Here is a 15,346-nt window from a genome sequence, read left to right on the forward strand (position 1 = left end):
CCGCAGTCTCCCGCATGTTACTGACCACCATACTAAGGGGGAAAAGTTGAAAGGCGGCACCTCACAGGCAATCTCCTCAGAGTATTCAGCCGCGTTGGGCCTTGACAATATTTTAATATCTTGGATGGTGTATAGTGTTCTCTTATTTCCCTTGAGAAATCAAGATTGTCAAGGGGATTCTGCTGTTTTGCCAGTTCATAGCAAGAGATGGGGATCCAAAACACCTCACAGGAAACCAATGAAGATTTGTGTTGGACAGAAAAATAAGGTGGTCACAGCCTCAAAGCAAAAGGCATCTATTTTCAGTGATGAAATATAATATAATTATAAATTGTCTGTTATGTTATTTTCCAAGTATTTTACTTTCCAAGTATTCAATAAAATGTGCATTTGGCAAAAGTCCTTCGAGCCGGTTTTGAACCAGCGACCTAAGGATGCCTGTTTTACCACTACAGTCCTCCGCTCTACCAACTGAGCTATCAAAGGCTTGGCAAATCAGTCTCTAGCAAGCTCAATACGAGCTTCCACTTCAACCCTCGACATTCAAACATCTCTTGCAATTCGTGCAAAATACTACAAATTTGGCTTGTGAGGTTCCCGAATTGAGTAAAAGCACATCAGTTCACAAATAAAAAAATGACCCCCTCCGCAGTCTCCCGCATGTTACTGACCACCATACAAAGGAGGAAAAGTTGAAAGTCGGCGCCTCACAGGCCATCTCCTCAGAGTATTCATCAGTGTTCGGCCTTGACAATATTTTAATATCTTGGATGGTGAATAGTGTTCTCCCATTTCCCTTGAGAAATCAAGATTGTCAAGGGGATTCTGCTGTTTTGTCAGTTCATAGCAAGAGATGGGGATCCAAAATACCTCACAGGAAACCAACTAAGATTGGTGTCTGACAGAAAAATAACGTGGCCACAGCCTCAAAGCAAAAGGCATCTATTTTCAGTGATGAAATATAATATAATTATAAATTGTCTGTTATTTTACTTTCCAAGTATTTTACTTTCCAAGTATTCAATAAAATGTGCATTTGGCAAAAGTCCTTCGAGCCGGATTTGAACCAGCGACCTAAGGATGCCTGTTTTACCACTACAGTCCTCCGCTCTACCAACTGAGCTATCAAAGGCTTGGCAAATCGTTCTCTAGCAAACTCAATACGAGCTTCCACTTCAACCGTCGACTTGTAAACATCTCTTGCAATTCGTGCAAAATACTACAAATTTGGCTTGTGACGTTCCCGAATTGAGTAAAAGCACATCAGTTCCCAATTAAAAAAATGACCCCCTCCGCAGTCTCCCGCATGTTACTGACCACCATACTAAGGGGGAAAAGTTGAAAGGCGGCGCCTCACAGGCCATCTCCTCAGAGTATTCAGCCGTGTTGGGCCTTGACAATATTTTAATATCTTGGATGGTGTATACTGTTCTCTCATTTCCCTTGAGAAATCAAGATTGTCAAGGGGATTCTGCTGTTTTGCCAGTTCATAGCAAGAGATGGGGATCAAAAAAACACCTCACAGGAAACCAAAGAAGATTGGTGTTGGACAGAAAAATAATGTGGCCACAGCCTCAAAGCAAAAGGCATCTATTTTCAGAGATGAAATATAATATAATTATAAATTGTCTGTTATGTTATTTTCCAAGTATTTTACTTTCCAAGTATTCAATAAAATTTGCATTTGGCAAAAGACCTTCGAGCCGGATTTGAACCAGCGACATAAGGATGCCTGTTTTACCACTACAGTCCTCCCCTCTACCAACTGAGCTATCTAAGGCTTTGCAATCCGTTCTCTAGCAAGCTCAATTCGAGCTTCCACTTCAACCGTCGACATGCAAACATCTCTTGCAATTCGTGCAAAATACTACAAATTTGGCTTGTGAGGTTCCCGAATTGAGTAAAAGCACATCAGTTCCCAATTAAAAAAATGACCGCCTCCGCAGTCTCCCGCATGTTACTGACCACCATGCTAAGGAGGAAAAGTTGAAAGGCGGCGCCTCACAGGCCATCTCCTCAGAGTATTCATCAGTGTTCGGCCTTGACAATATTTTAATATCTTGGATGGTGTATGGTGTTCTCCCATTTCCCTTGAGAAATCAAGATTGTCAAGGGGATTCTGCTGTTTTGTCAGTTCATAGCAAGAGATGGGGATCCAAAACACCTCACAGGAAACCAATGAAGATTGGTGTTGGACAGAAACATAACGTGGCCTCAGCCTCAAAGCAAAAGGCATCTATTTTCAGTGATGAAATATAATATAATTATAAATTGTCTGTTATTTTATTTTCCAAGTATTTTACTTTCCAAGTATTCAATAAAATTTGCATTTGGCAAAAGTCCTTCGAGCCGGATTTGAACCAGTGACCTAAGGATGCCTGTTTTACCACTACAGTCCTTCGCTCTTTCAACTGAGCTATCAAAGGCTTGGCAAATCATTCTCTAGCAAACTCAATACGAGCTTCCACTTCAACCGTCGACTTGTAAACATCTCTTGCAATTCGTGCAAAATACTACAAATTTGGCTTGTGAGGTTCCCGAATTGAGTAAAAGCACATCAGTTCCCAATTAAAAAAATGACCCCTCCGCAGTCTCCCGCATGTTAATGACCACCATACTAAGGGGGAAAAGTTGAAAGGCGCGCCTTACAGGCCATCTCCTCAGAGTATTCAGCCGTGTTGGGCCTTGACAATATTTTAATATCTTGGATGGTGTATAGTGTTCTCCCATTTCCCTTGAGAAATCAAGATTGTCAAGGGGATTCTGCTGTTTTGTCAGTTCATAGCAAGAGATGGGGATCCAAAACACCTCACAGGAAACCAACGAAGATTGGTGTCGGACAGAAACATAATGTGGCCACAGCCTCAAAGCAAAAGGCATCTATTTTCAGTGATGAAATATAATATAATTATAAATTGTCTGTTATTTTATTTTCCAAGTATTTTACTTTCCAAGTATTCAATAAAATTTGCATTTGGCAAAAGTCCTTCGAGCCGGATTTGAACCAGCGACCTAAGGATGCCTGTTTTACCACTACAGTCCTCCCCTCTACCAACTGAGCTATCGAAGGCTTGGCAAACCGTTTTCTAGCAAGCTCAATTCGAGCTTCCACTTCAACCGTCGACATGCAAACATCTCTTGCAATTCGTGCAAAATACTACAAATTTGGCTTGTGAGGTTCCCGAATTGAGTAAAAGCACATCAGTTCCCAATTAAAAAAATGACCGCCTCCGCAGTCTCCCGCATGTTACTGACCACCATACTAAGGAGGAAAAGTTGAAAGGCGGCGCCTCACAGGCCATCTCCTCAGAGTATTCATCAGTGTTCGGCCTTGACAATATTTTAATATCTTGGATGGTGTATGGTGTTCTCCCATTTCCCTTGAGAAATCAAGATTGTCAAGGGGATTCTGCTGTTTTGTCAGTTCATAGCAAGAGATGGGGATCCAAAACACGTCACAGGAAACCAACGAAGATTGGTGTTGGACAGAAAAATAACGTGGCCACAGCCTCAAAGCAAAAGGCATCTATTTTCAGTGATGAAATAAAATATAATTATAAATTGTCTGTTATTTTACTTTCCAAGTATTTTACTTTCCAAGTATTCAATAAAATGTGAATTTGGCAAGAGTCCTTCGAGCCGGATTTGAACCAGCGACCTAAGGATGCCTGTTTTACTACTACAGTCCTCCGCTCTACCAACTGAGCTATCGAAGGATTGGCAAATCAACTCTAGCAAACTCAATACGAGCTTCCACTTCAACCGTCGACTTGTAAACATCTCTTGCAATTCGTGCAAAATACTACAAATTTGGCTTGTGAGGTTCCCGAATTGAGTAAAAGCACATCAGTTCCCAATTAAAAAAATGACCCCCTCCGCAGTCTCCCGCATGTTACTGACCACCATATTAAGGGGGAAAAGTTGAAAGGCGCGCCTTACAGGCCATCTCCTCAGAGTATTCAGCTGTGTTGGGCCTTGACAATATTTTAATATCTTGGATGGTGTATAGTGTTCTCCCATTTCCCTTGAGAAATCAAGATTGTCAAGGGGATTCTGCTGTTTTGTCAGTTCATAGCAAGAGATGGGGATCCAAAACACCTCACAGGAAACCAACGAAGATTGGTGTCGGACAGAAACATAACGTGGCCACAGCCTCAAAGCAAAAGGCATCTATTTTCAGTGATGAAATATAATATAATTATAAATTGTCTGTTATTTTATTTTCCAAGCATTTTACTTTCCAAGTATTCAATAAAATTTGCATTTGGCAAAAGTCCTTAAATCTGGATTTGAACCAGTGACCTAAGGATGCCTGTTTTACCACTACAGTCCTCTGCTCTACCAACTGAGCTATCGAAGGCTTGGCAAATCAGTCTCTAGCAAGCTCAATACGAGCTTCCACTTCAACCGTCGACATTCAAACATCTCTTGCAATTCGTGCAAAATACTACAAATTTGGCTTGTGAGGTTCCCGAATTGAGTAAAAGCACATCAGTTCCCAATTAAAAAAATGACCCCCGCCGCAGTCTCCCGCATGTTACTGACCACCATACTAAGGGGGAAAAGTTGAAAGGCGGCACCTCACAGGCCATCTCCTCAGAGTATTCAGCCGCGTTGGGCCTTGACAATATTTTAATATCTTGGATGGTGTATAGTGTTCTCTCATTTTCCTTGAGAAATCAAGATTGTCAAGGGGATTATGCTGTTTTGCCAGTTCATAGCAAGAGATGGGGATCAAAGAAACACCTCACAGGAAACCAAAGAAGATTGGTGTTGGACAGAAAAATAATGTTGCCACAGCCTCAAAGCAAAAGGCATCTATTTTCAGTGATGAAATATAATATAATTATAAATTGTCTGTTATGTTATTTTCCAAGTATTTTACTTTCCAAGTATTCAATAAAATTTGCATTTGGCAAAAGTCCTTCGAGCCGGATTTGAACCAGCGACCTAAGGATGCCTGTTTTACCACTACAGTCCTCCCCTCTACCAACTGAGCTATCGAAGGCTTGGCAAACCGTTTTCTAGCAAGCTCAATTCGAGCTTCCACTTCAACCGTCGACATGCAAACATCTCTTGCAATTCGTGCAAAATACTACAAATTTGGCTTGTGAGGTTCCCGAATTGAGTAAAAGCACATCAGTTCCCAATTAAAAAAATGACCGCCTCCGCAGTCTCCCGCATGTTACTGACCACCATACTAAGGAGGAAAAGTTGAAAGGCGGCGCCTCACAGGCCATCTCCTCAGAGTATTCATCAGTGTTCGGCCTTGACAATATTTTAATATCTTGGATGGTGTATGGTGTTCTCCCATTTCCCTTGAGAAATCAAGATTGTCAAGGGGATTCTGCTGTTTTGTCAGTTCATAGCAAGAGATGGGGATCCAAAACACGTCACAGGAAAACAACGAAGATTGGTGTCGGACAGAAAAATAACGTGGCCACAGCCTCAAAGCAAAAGGCATCTATTTTCAGTGATGAAATAAAATATAATTATAAATTGTCTGTTATTTTACTTTCCAAGTATTTTACTTTCCAAGTATTCAATAAAATGTGAATTTGGCAAGAGTCCTTCGAGCCGGATTTGAACCAGCGACCTAAGGATGCCTGTTTTACTACTACAGTCCTCCGCTCTACCAACTGAGCTATCGAAGGATTGGCAAATCAACTCTAGCAAACTCAATACGAGCTTCCACTTCAACCGTCGACTTGTAAACATCTCTTGCAATTCGTGCAAAATACTACAAATTTGGCTTGTGAGTTTCCCGAATTGAGTAAAAGCACATCAGTTCCCAATTAAAAAAATGACCCCCTCCGCAGTCTCCCGCATGTTACTGACCACCATACTAAGGGGGAAAAGTTGAAAGGCGGCACCTCACAGGCAATCTCCTCAGAGTATTCAGCCGCGTTGGGCCTTGACAATATTTTAATATCTTGGATGGTGTATAGTGTTCTCTTATTTCCCTTGAGAAATCAAGATTGTCAAGGGGATTCTGCTGTTTTGCCAGTTCATAGCAAGAGATGGGGATCCAAAACACCTCACAGGAAACCAATGAAGATTTGTGTTGGACAGAAAAATAAGGTGGTCACAGCCTCAAAGCAAAAGGCATCTATTTTCAGTGATGAAATATAATATAATTATAAATTGTCTGTTATTTTACTTTCCAAGTATTTTACTTTCCAAGTATTCAATAAAATGTGCATTTGGCAAAAGTCCTTAGAGCCGGATTTGAACCAGCGACCTAAGGATGCCTGTTTTACCACTACAGTCCTCCGCTCTACCAACTGAGCTATCGAAGGCTTGGCAAATCAGTCTCTAGCAAGCTCAATACGAGCTTCCACTTCAACCCTCGACATTCAAACATCTCTTGCAATTTGTGCAAAATACTACAAATTTGGCTTGTGAGGTTCCCGAATTGAGTAAAAGCACATCAGTTCACAATTAAAAAAATGACCCCCTCCGCAGTCTCCCGTATGTTACTGACCACCATACTAAGGGGGAAAAGTTGAAAGGCGGCACCTCACAGGCCATCTCCTCAGAGTATTCAGCCGCGTTGGGCCTTGACAATATTTTAATATCTTGGATGGTGTATAGTGTTCTCTCATTTTCCTTGAGAAATCAAGATTGTCAAGGGGATTATGCTGTTTTGCCAGTTCATAGCAAGAGATGGGGATCAAAGAAACACCTCACAGGAAACCAAAGAAGATTGGTGTTGGACAGAAAAATAATGTGGCCACAGCCTCAAAGCAAAAGGCATCTATTTTCAGTGATGAAATATAATATAATTATAAATTGTCTGTTATGTTATTTTCCAAGTATTTTACTTTCCAAGTATTCAATAAAATGTGCATTTGGCAAAAGTCCTTCGAGCCGGATTTGAACCAGCGACCTAAGGATGCCTGTTTTACCACTACAGTCCTCCGCTCTACCAACTGAGCTATCGAAGGCTTGGCAAATCAGTCTCTAGCAAGCTCAATACGAGCTTCCACTTCAACCCTCGACATTCAAACATCTCTTGCAATTCGTGCAAAATACTACAAATTTGGCTTGTGAGGTTCCCGAATTGAGTAAAAGCACATCAGTTCACAAATAAAAAAATGACCCCCTCCGCAGTCTCCCGCATGTTACTGACCACCATACAAAGGAGGAAAAGTTGAAAGTCGGCGCCTCACAGGCCATCTCCTCAGAGTATTCATCAGTGTTCGGCCTTGACAATATTTTAATATCTTGGATGGTGAATAGTGTTCTCCCATTTCCCTTGAGAAATCAAGATTGTCAAGGGGATTCTGCTGTTTTGTCAGTTCATAGCAAGAGATGGGGATCCAAAATACCTCACAGGAAACCAACTAAGATTGGTGTCTGACAGAAAAATAACGTGGCCACAGCCTCAAAGCAAAAGGCATCTATTTTCAGTGATGAAATATAATATAATTATAAATTGTCTGTTATTTTACTTTCCAAGTATTTTACTTTCCAAGTATTCAATAAAATGTGCATTTGGCAAAAGTCCTTCGAGCCGGATTTGAACCAGCGACCTAAGGATGCCTGTTTTACCACTACAGTCCTCCGCTCTACCAAGTGAGCTATCGAAGGCTTGGCAAATCGTTCTCTAGCAAACTCAATACGAGCTTCCACTTCAACCGTCGACTTGTAAACATCTCTTGCAATTCGTGCAAAATACTACAAATTTGGCTTGTGACGTTCCCGAATTGAGTAAAAGCACATCAGTTCCCAATTAAAAAAATGACCCCCTCCGCAGTCTCCCGCATGTTACTGACCACCATACTAAGGGGGAAAAGTTGAAAGGCGGCGCCTCACAGGCCATCTCCTCAGAGTATTCAGCCGTGTTGGGCCTTGACAATATTTTAATATCTTGGATGGTGTATACTGTTCTCTCATTTCCCTTGAGAAATCAAGATTGTCAAGGGGATTCTGCTGTTTTGCCAGTTCATAGCAAGAGATGGGGATCAAAAAAACACCTCACAGGAAACCAAAGAAGATTGGTGTTGGACAGAAAAATAATGTGGCCACAGCCTCAAAGCAAAAGGCATCTATTTTCAGAGATGAAATATAATATAATTATAAATTGTCTGTTATGTTATTTTCCAAGTATTTTACTTTCCAAGTATTCAATAAAATTTGCATTTGGCAAAAGACCTTCGAGCCGGATTTGAACCAGCGACATAAGGATGCCTGTTTTACCACTACAGTCCTCCCCTCTACCAACTGAGCTATCTAAGGCTTTGCAATCTGTTCTCTAGCAAGCTCAATTCGAGCTTCCACTTCAACCGTCGACATGCAAACATCTCTTGCAATTCGTGCAAAATACTACAAATTTGGCTTGTGAGGTTCCCGAATTGAGTAAAAGCACATCAGTTCCCAATTAAAAAAATGACCGCCTCCGCAGTCTCCCGCATGTTACTGACCACCATGCTAAGGAGGAAAAGTTGAAAGGCGGCGCCTCACAGGCCATCTCCTCAGAGTATTCATCAGTGTTCGGCCTTGACAATATTTTAATATCTTGGATGGTGTATGGTGTTCTCCCATTTCCCTTGAGAAATCAAGATTGTCAAGGGGATTCTGCTGTTTTGTCAGTTCATAGCAAGAGATGGGGATCCAAAACACGTCACAGGAAACCAACGAAGATTGGTGTCGGACAGAAAAATAACGTGGCCACAGCCTCAAAGCAAAAGGCATCTATTTTCAGTGATGAAATAAAATATAATTATAAATTGTCTGTTATTTTACTTTCCAAGTATTTTACTTTCCAAGTATTCAATAAAATTTGCATTTGGCAAAAGTCCTTCGAGCCGGATTTGAACCAGTGACCTAAGGATGCCTGTTTTACCACTACAGTCCTCCGCTCTTTCAACTGAGCTATCAAAGGCTTGGCAAATCATTCTCTAGCAAACTCAATACGAGCTTCCACTTCAACCGTCGACTTGTAAACATCTCTTGCAATTCGTGCAAAATACTACAAATTTGGCTTGTGAGGTTCCCGAATTGAGTAAAAGCACATCAGTTCCCAATTAAAAAAATGACCCCTCCGCAGTCTCCCGCATGTTAATGACCACCATACTAAGGGGGAAAAGTTGAAAGGCGGCGCCTCACAGGCCATCTCCTCAGAGTATTCAGCCGTGTTGGGCCTTGACAATATTTTAATATCTTGGATGGTGTATAGTGTTCTCTCATTTCCCTTGAGAAATCAAGATTGTCAAGGGGATTCTGCTGTTTTGCCAGTTCATAGCAAGAGATGGGGATCCAAAACACCTGACAGGAAACCAATGAAGATTCGTGTTGGACAGAAAAATAACGTGGCCACAGCCTCAAAGCAAAAGGCATCTATTTTCAGTGATGAAATATAATATAATTATAAATTGTCTGTTATTTTACTTTCCAAGTATTTTACTTTCCAAGTATTCAATAAAATGTGCATTTGGCAAGAGTCCTTCGAGCCGGATTTGAACCAGCGACCTAAGGATGCCTGTTTTACCACTACAGTCCTCCGCTCTACCAACTGAGCTATCGAAGGCTTGGCAAATCAACTCTAGCAAACTCAATACGAGCTTTCACTTCAACCGTCGACTTGTAAACATCTCTTGCAATTCGTGCAAAATACTACAAATTTGGCTTGTGAGGTTCCCGAATTGAGTAAAAGCACATCAGTTCCCAATTAAAAAAATGACCCCCTCCGCAGTCTCCCGCATGTTACTGACCACCATACTAAGGGGGAAAAGTTGAAAGGCGGCACCTCACAGGCCATCTCCTCAGAGTATTCAGCAGCGTTGGGCCTTGACAATATTTTAATATCTTGGATGGTGTATAGTGTTCTTTCATTTCCCTTGAGAAATCAAGATTGTCAAGGGGATTCTGCTGTTTTGCCAGTTCATAGCAAGAGATGGGGATCCGAAACACCTCACAGGAAACCAATGAAGATTGGTGTTGGACAGAAACATAACGTGGCCACAGCCTCAAAGCAAAAGGCATCTATTTTCAGTGATGAAATATAATATAATTATAAATTGTCTGTTATTTTATTTTCCAAGTATTTTACTTTCCAAGTATTCAATAAAATTTGCATTTGGCAAAAGTCCTTAAATCTGGATTTGAACCAGCGACCTAAGGATGCCTGTTTTACCACTACAGTCCTCTGCTCTACCAACTGAGCTATCGAAGGCTTGGCAAATCAGTCTCTAGCAAGCTCAATACGAGCTTCCACTTCAACCGTCGACATTCAAACATCTCTTGCAATTCGTGCAAAATACTACAAATTTGGCTTGTGAGGTTCCCGAATTGAGTAAAAGCACATCAGTTCCCAATTAAAAAAATGACCCCCGCCGCAGTCTCCCGCATGTTACTGACCACCATACTAAGGGGGAAAAGTTGAAAGGCGGCACCTCACAGGCCATCTCCTCAGAGTATTCAGCCGCGTTGGGCCTTGACAATATTTTAATATCTTGGATGGTGTATAGTGTTCTCTCATTTTCCTTGAGAAATCAAGATTGTCAAGGGGATTATGCTGTTTTGCCAGTTCATAGCAAGAGATGGGGATCAAAGAAACACCTCACAGGAAACCAAAGAAGATTGGTGTTGGACAGAAAAATAATGTTGCCACAGCCTCAAAGCAAAAGGCATCTATTTTCAGTGGTGAAATATAATATAATTATAAATTGTCTGTTATGTTATTTTCCAAGTATTTTACTTTCCAAGTATTCAATAAAATTTGCATTTGGCAAAAGTCCTTCGAGCCGGATTTGAACCAGCGACCTAAGGATGCCTGTTTTACCACTACAGTCCTCCCCTCTACCAACTGAGCTATCGAAGGCTTGGCAAACCGTTTTCTAGCAAGCTCAATTCGAGCTTCCACTTCAACCGTCGACATGCAAACATATCTTGCAATTCGTGCAAAATACTACAAATTTGGCTTGTGAGGTTCCCGAATTGAGTAAAAGCACATCAGTTCCCAATTAAAAAAATGACCGCCTCCGCAGTCTCCCGCATGTTACTGACCACCATACTAAGGAGGAAAAGTTGAAAGGCGGCGCCTCACAGGCCATCTCCTCAGAGTATTCATCAGTGTTCGGCCTTGACAATATTTTAATATCTTGGATGGTGTATGGTGTTCTCCCATTTCCCTTGAGAAATCAAGATTGTCAAGGGGATTCTGCTGTTTTGTCAGTTCATAGCAAGAGATGGGGATCCAAAACACGTCACAGGAAAACAACGAAGATTGGTGTCGGACAGAAAAATAACGTGGCCACAGCCTCAAAGCAAAAGGCATCTATTTTCAGTGATGAAATAAAATATAATTATAAATTGTCTGTTATTTTACTTTCCAAGTATTTTACTTTCCAAGTATTCAATAAAATGTGAATTTGGCAAGAGTCCTTCGAGCCGGATTTGAACCAGCGACCTAAGGATGCCTGTTTTACTACTACAGTCTTCCGCTCTACCAACTGAGCTATCGAAGGATTGGCAAATCAACTCTAGCAAACTCAATACGAGCTTCCACTTCAACCGTCGACTTGTAAACATCTCTTGCAATTCGTGCAAAATACTACAAATTTGGCTTGTGAGGTTCCCGAATTGAGTAAAAGCACATCAGTTCCCAATTAAAAAAATGACCCCCTCCGCAGTCTCCCGCATGTTACTGACCACCATACTAAGGGGGAAAAGTTGAAAGGCGGCACCTCACAGGCAATCTCCTCAGAGTATTCAGCCGCGTTGGGCCTTGACAATATTTTAATATCTTGGATGGTGTATAGTGTTCTCTTATTTCCCTTGAGAAATCAAGATTGTCAAGGGGATTCTGCTGTTTTGCCAGTTCATAGCAAGAGATGGGGATCCAAAACACCTCACAGGAAACCAATGAAGATTTGTGTTGGACAGAAAAATAAGGTGGTCACAGCCTCAAAGCAAAAGGCATCTATTTTCAGTGATGAAATATAATATAATTATAAATTGTCTGTTATGTTATTTTCCAAGTATTTTACTTTCCAAGTATTCAATAAAATGTGCATTTGGCAAAAGTCCTTCGAGCCGGTTTTGAACCAGCGACCTAAGGATGCCTGTTTTACCACTACAGTCCTCCGCTCTACCAACTGAGCTATCAAAGGCTTGGCAAATCAGTCTCTAGCAAGCTCAATACGAGCTTCCACTTCAACCCTCGACATTCAAACATCTCTTGCAATTCGTGCAAAATACTACAAATTTGGCTTGTGAGGTTCCCGAATTGAGTAAAAGCACATCAGTTCACAAATAAAAAAATGACCCCCTCCGCAGTCTCCCGCATGTTACTGACCACCATACAAAGGAGGAAAAGTTGAAAGTCGGCGCCTCACAGGCCATCTCCTCAGAGTATTCATCAGTGTTCGGCCTTGACAATATTTTAATATCTTGGATGGTGAATAGTGTTCTCCCATTTCCCTTGAGAAATCAAGATTGTCAAGGGGATTCTGCTGTTTTGTCAGTTCATAGCAAGAGATGGGGATCCAAAATACCTCACAGGAAACCAACTAAGATTGGTGTCTGACAGAAAAATAACGTGGCCACAGCCTCAAAGCAAAAGGCATCTATTTTCAGTGATGAAATATAATATAATTATAAATTGTCTGTTATTTTACTTTCCAAGTATTTTACTTTCCAAGTATTCAATAAAATGTGCATTTGGCAAAAGTCCTTCGAGCCGGATTTGAACCAGCGACCTAAGGATGCCTGTTTTACCACTACAGTCCTCCGCTCTACCAACTGAGCTATCAAAGGCTTGGCAAATCGTTCTCTAGCAAACTCAATACGAGCTTCCACTTCAACCGTCGACTTGTAAACATCTCTTGCAATTCGTGCAAAATACTACAAATTTGGCTTGTGACGTTCCCGAATTGAGTAAAAGCACATCAGTTCCCAATTAAAAAAATGACCCCCTCCGCAGTCTCCCGCATGTTACTGACCACCATACTAAGGGGGAAAAGTTGAAAGGCGGCGCCTCACAGGCCATCTCCTCAGAGTATTCAGCCGTGTTGGGCCTTGACAATATTTTAATATCTTGGATGGTGTATACTGTTCTCTCATTTCCCTTGAGAAATCAAGATTGTCAAGGGGATTCTGCTGTTTTGCCAGTTCATAGCAAGAGATGGGGATCAAAAAAACACCTCACAGGAAACCAAAGAAGATTGGTGTTGGACAGAAAAATAATGTGGCCACAGCCTCAAAGCAAAAGGCATCTATTTTCAGAGATGAAATATAATATAATTATAAATTGTCTGTTATGTTATTTTCCAAGTATTTTACTTTCCAAGTATTCAATAAAATTTGCATTTGGCAAAAGACCTTCGAGCCGGATTTGAACCAGCGACATAAGGATGCCTGTTTTACCACTACAGTCCTCCCCTCTACCAACTGAGCTATCTAAGGCTTTGCAATCCGTTCTCTAGCAAGCTCAATTCGAGCTTCCACTTCAACCGTCGACATGCAAACATCTCTTGCAATTCGTGCAAAATACTACAAATTTGGCTTGTGAGGTTCCCGAATTGAGTAAAAGCACATCAGTTCCCAATTAAAAAAATGACCGCCTCCGCAGTCTCCCGCATGTTACTGACCACCATGCTAAGGAGGAAAAGTTGAAAGGCGGCGCCTCACAGGCCATCTCCTCAGAGTATTCATCAGTGTTCGGCCTTGACAATATTTTAATATCTTGGATGGTGTATGGTGTTCTCCCATTTCCCTTGAGAAATCAAGATTGTCAAGGGGATTCTGCTGTTTTGTCAGTTCATAGCAAGAGATGGGGATCCAAAACACCTCACAGGAAACCAATGAAGATTGGTGTTGGACAGAAACATAACGTGGCCTCAGCCTCAAAGCAAAAGGCATCTATTTTCAGTGATGAAATATAATATAATTATAAATTGTCTGTTATTTTATTTTCCAAGTATTTTACTTTCCAAGTATTCAATAAAATTTGCATTTGGCAAAAGTCCTTCGAGCCGGATTTGAACCAGTGACCTAAGGATGCCTGTTTTACCACTACAGTCCTTCGCTCTTTCAACTGAGCTATCAAAGGCTTGGCAAATCATTCTCTAGCAAACTCAATACGAGCTTCCACTTCAACCGTCGACTTGTAAACATCTCTTGCAATTCGTGCAAAATACTACAAATTTGGCTTGTGAGGTTCCCGAATTGAGTAAAAGCACATCAGTTCCCAATTAAAAAAATGACCCCTCCGCAGTCTCCCGCATGTTAATGACCACCATACTAAGGGGGAAAAGTTGAAAGGCGCGCCTTACAGGCCATCTCCTCAGAGTATTCAGCCGTGTTGGGCCTTGACAATATTTTAATATCTTGGATGGTGTATAGTGTTCTCCCATTTCCCTTGAGAAATCAAGATTGTCAAGGGGATTCTGCTGTTTTGTCAGTTCATAGCAAGAGATGGGGATCCAAAACACCTCACAGGAAACCAACGAAGATTGGTGTCGGACAGAAACATAATGTGGCCACAGCCTCAAAGCAAAAGGCATCTATTTTCAGTGATGAAATATAATATAATTATAAATTGTCTGTTATTTTATTTTCCAAGTATTTTACTTTCCAAGTATTCAATAAAATTTGCATTTGGCAAAAGTCCTTCGAGCCGGATTTGAACCAGCGACCTAAGGATGCCTGTTTTACCACTACAGTCCTCCCCTCTACCAACTGAGCTATCGAAGGCTTGGCAAACCGTTTTCTAGCAAGCTCAATTCGAGCTTCCACTTCAACCGTCGACATGCAAACATCTCTTGCAATTCGTGCAAAATACTACAAATTTGGCTTGTGAGGTTCCCGAATTGAGTAAAAGCACATCAGTTCCCAATTAAAAAAATGACCGCCTCCGCAGTCTCCCGCATGTTACTGACCACCATACTAAGGAGGAAAAGTTGAAAGGCGGCGCCTCACAGGCCATCTCCTCAGAGTATTCATCAGTGTTCGGCCTTGACAATATTTTAATATCTTGGATGGTGTATGGTGTTCTCCCATTTCCCTTGAGAAATCAAGATTGTCAAGGGGATTCTGCTGTTTTGTCAGTTCATAGCAAGAGATGGGGATCCAAAACACGTCACAGGAAACCAACGAAGATTGGTGTTGGACAGAAAAATAACGTGGCCACAGCCTCAAAGCAAAAGGCATCTATTTTCAGTGATGAAATAAAATATAATTATAAATTGTCTGTTATTTTACTTTCCAAGTATTTTACTTTCCAAGTATTCAATAAAATGTGAATTTGGCAAGAGTCCTTCGAGCCGGATTTGAACCAGCGACCTAAGGATGCCTGTTTTACTACTACAGTCCTCCGCTCTACCAACTGAGCTATCGAAGG

At 41.3% G+C, this 15,346-nt stretch overlaps 7 non-coding genes across 7 annotated transcripts; all 7 read right to left on the reverse strand.

Moving 5' to 3' along the window:
• Positions 1-1,046: 1,046 nt before the first annotated feature.
• TRNAY-GUA (transfer RNA tyrosine (anticodon GUA)) lies at positions 1,047-1,132 on the reverse strand. The gene is given in 2 exon segments: positions 1,047-1,082; positions 1,096-1,132. It is a non-coding gene; the product is annotated as a tRNA-Tyr (tRNA).
• Positions 1,133-3,630: 2,498 nt separating this feature from the next.
• Positions 3,631-3,716, reverse strand: TRNAY-GUA (transfer RNA tyrosine (anticodon GUA)). Its single transcript is given in 2 exon segments — positions 3,631-3,666; positions 3,680-3,716. It is a non-coding gene; the product is annotated as a tRNA-Tyr (tRNA).
• Positions 3,717-5,568: 1,852 nt separating this feature from the next.
• On the reverse strand, positions 5,569-5,654 carry TRNAY-GUA (transfer RNA tyrosine (anticodon GUA)). The gene is given in 2 exon segments: positions 5,569-5,604; positions 5,618-5,654. It is a non-coding gene; the product is annotated as a tRNA-Tyr (tRNA).
• Positions 5,655-6,861: 1,207 nt separating this feature from the next.
• TRNAY-GUA (transfer RNA tyrosine (anticodon GUA)) lies at positions 6,862-6,947 on the reverse strand. The gene is given in 2 exon segments: positions 6,862-6,897; positions 6,911-6,947. It is a non-coding gene; the product is annotated as a tRNA-Tyr (tRNA).
• A 2,499-nt stretch (positions 6,948-9,446) lies between these two features.
• Positions 9,447-9,532, reverse strand: TRNAY-GUA (transfer RNA tyrosine (anticodon GUA)). Its single transcript is given in 2 exon segments — positions 9,447-9,482; positions 9,496-9,532. It is a non-coding gene; the product is annotated as a tRNA-Tyr (tRNA).
• Positions 9,533-12,676: 3,144 nt separating this feature from the next.
• TRNAY-GUA (transfer RNA tyrosine (anticodon GUA)) lies at positions 12,677-12,762 on the reverse strand. The gene is given in 2 exon segments: positions 12,677-12,712; positions 12,726-12,762. It is a non-coding gene; the product is annotated as a tRNA-Tyr (tRNA).
• A 2,498-nt stretch (positions 12,763-15,260) lies between these two features.
• On the reverse strand, positions 15,261-15,346 carry TRNAY-GUA (transfer RNA tyrosine (anticodon GUA)). Its single transcript is given in 2 exon segments — positions 15,261-15,296; positions 15,310-15,346. It is a non-coding gene; the product is annotated as a tRNA-Tyr (tRNA).

The sequence above is a fragment of the Ambystoma mexicanum genome, chromosome 1p (genome assembly GCF_040938575.1).
Source record: "Ambystoma mexicanum isolate Mex_15411 chromosome 1p, UKY_AmexF1_1, whole genome shotgun sequence".
NCBI classification, from domain to species: Eukaryota; Metazoa; Chordata; class Amphibia; order Caudata; family Ambystomatidae; genus Ambystoma; species Ambystoma mexicanum.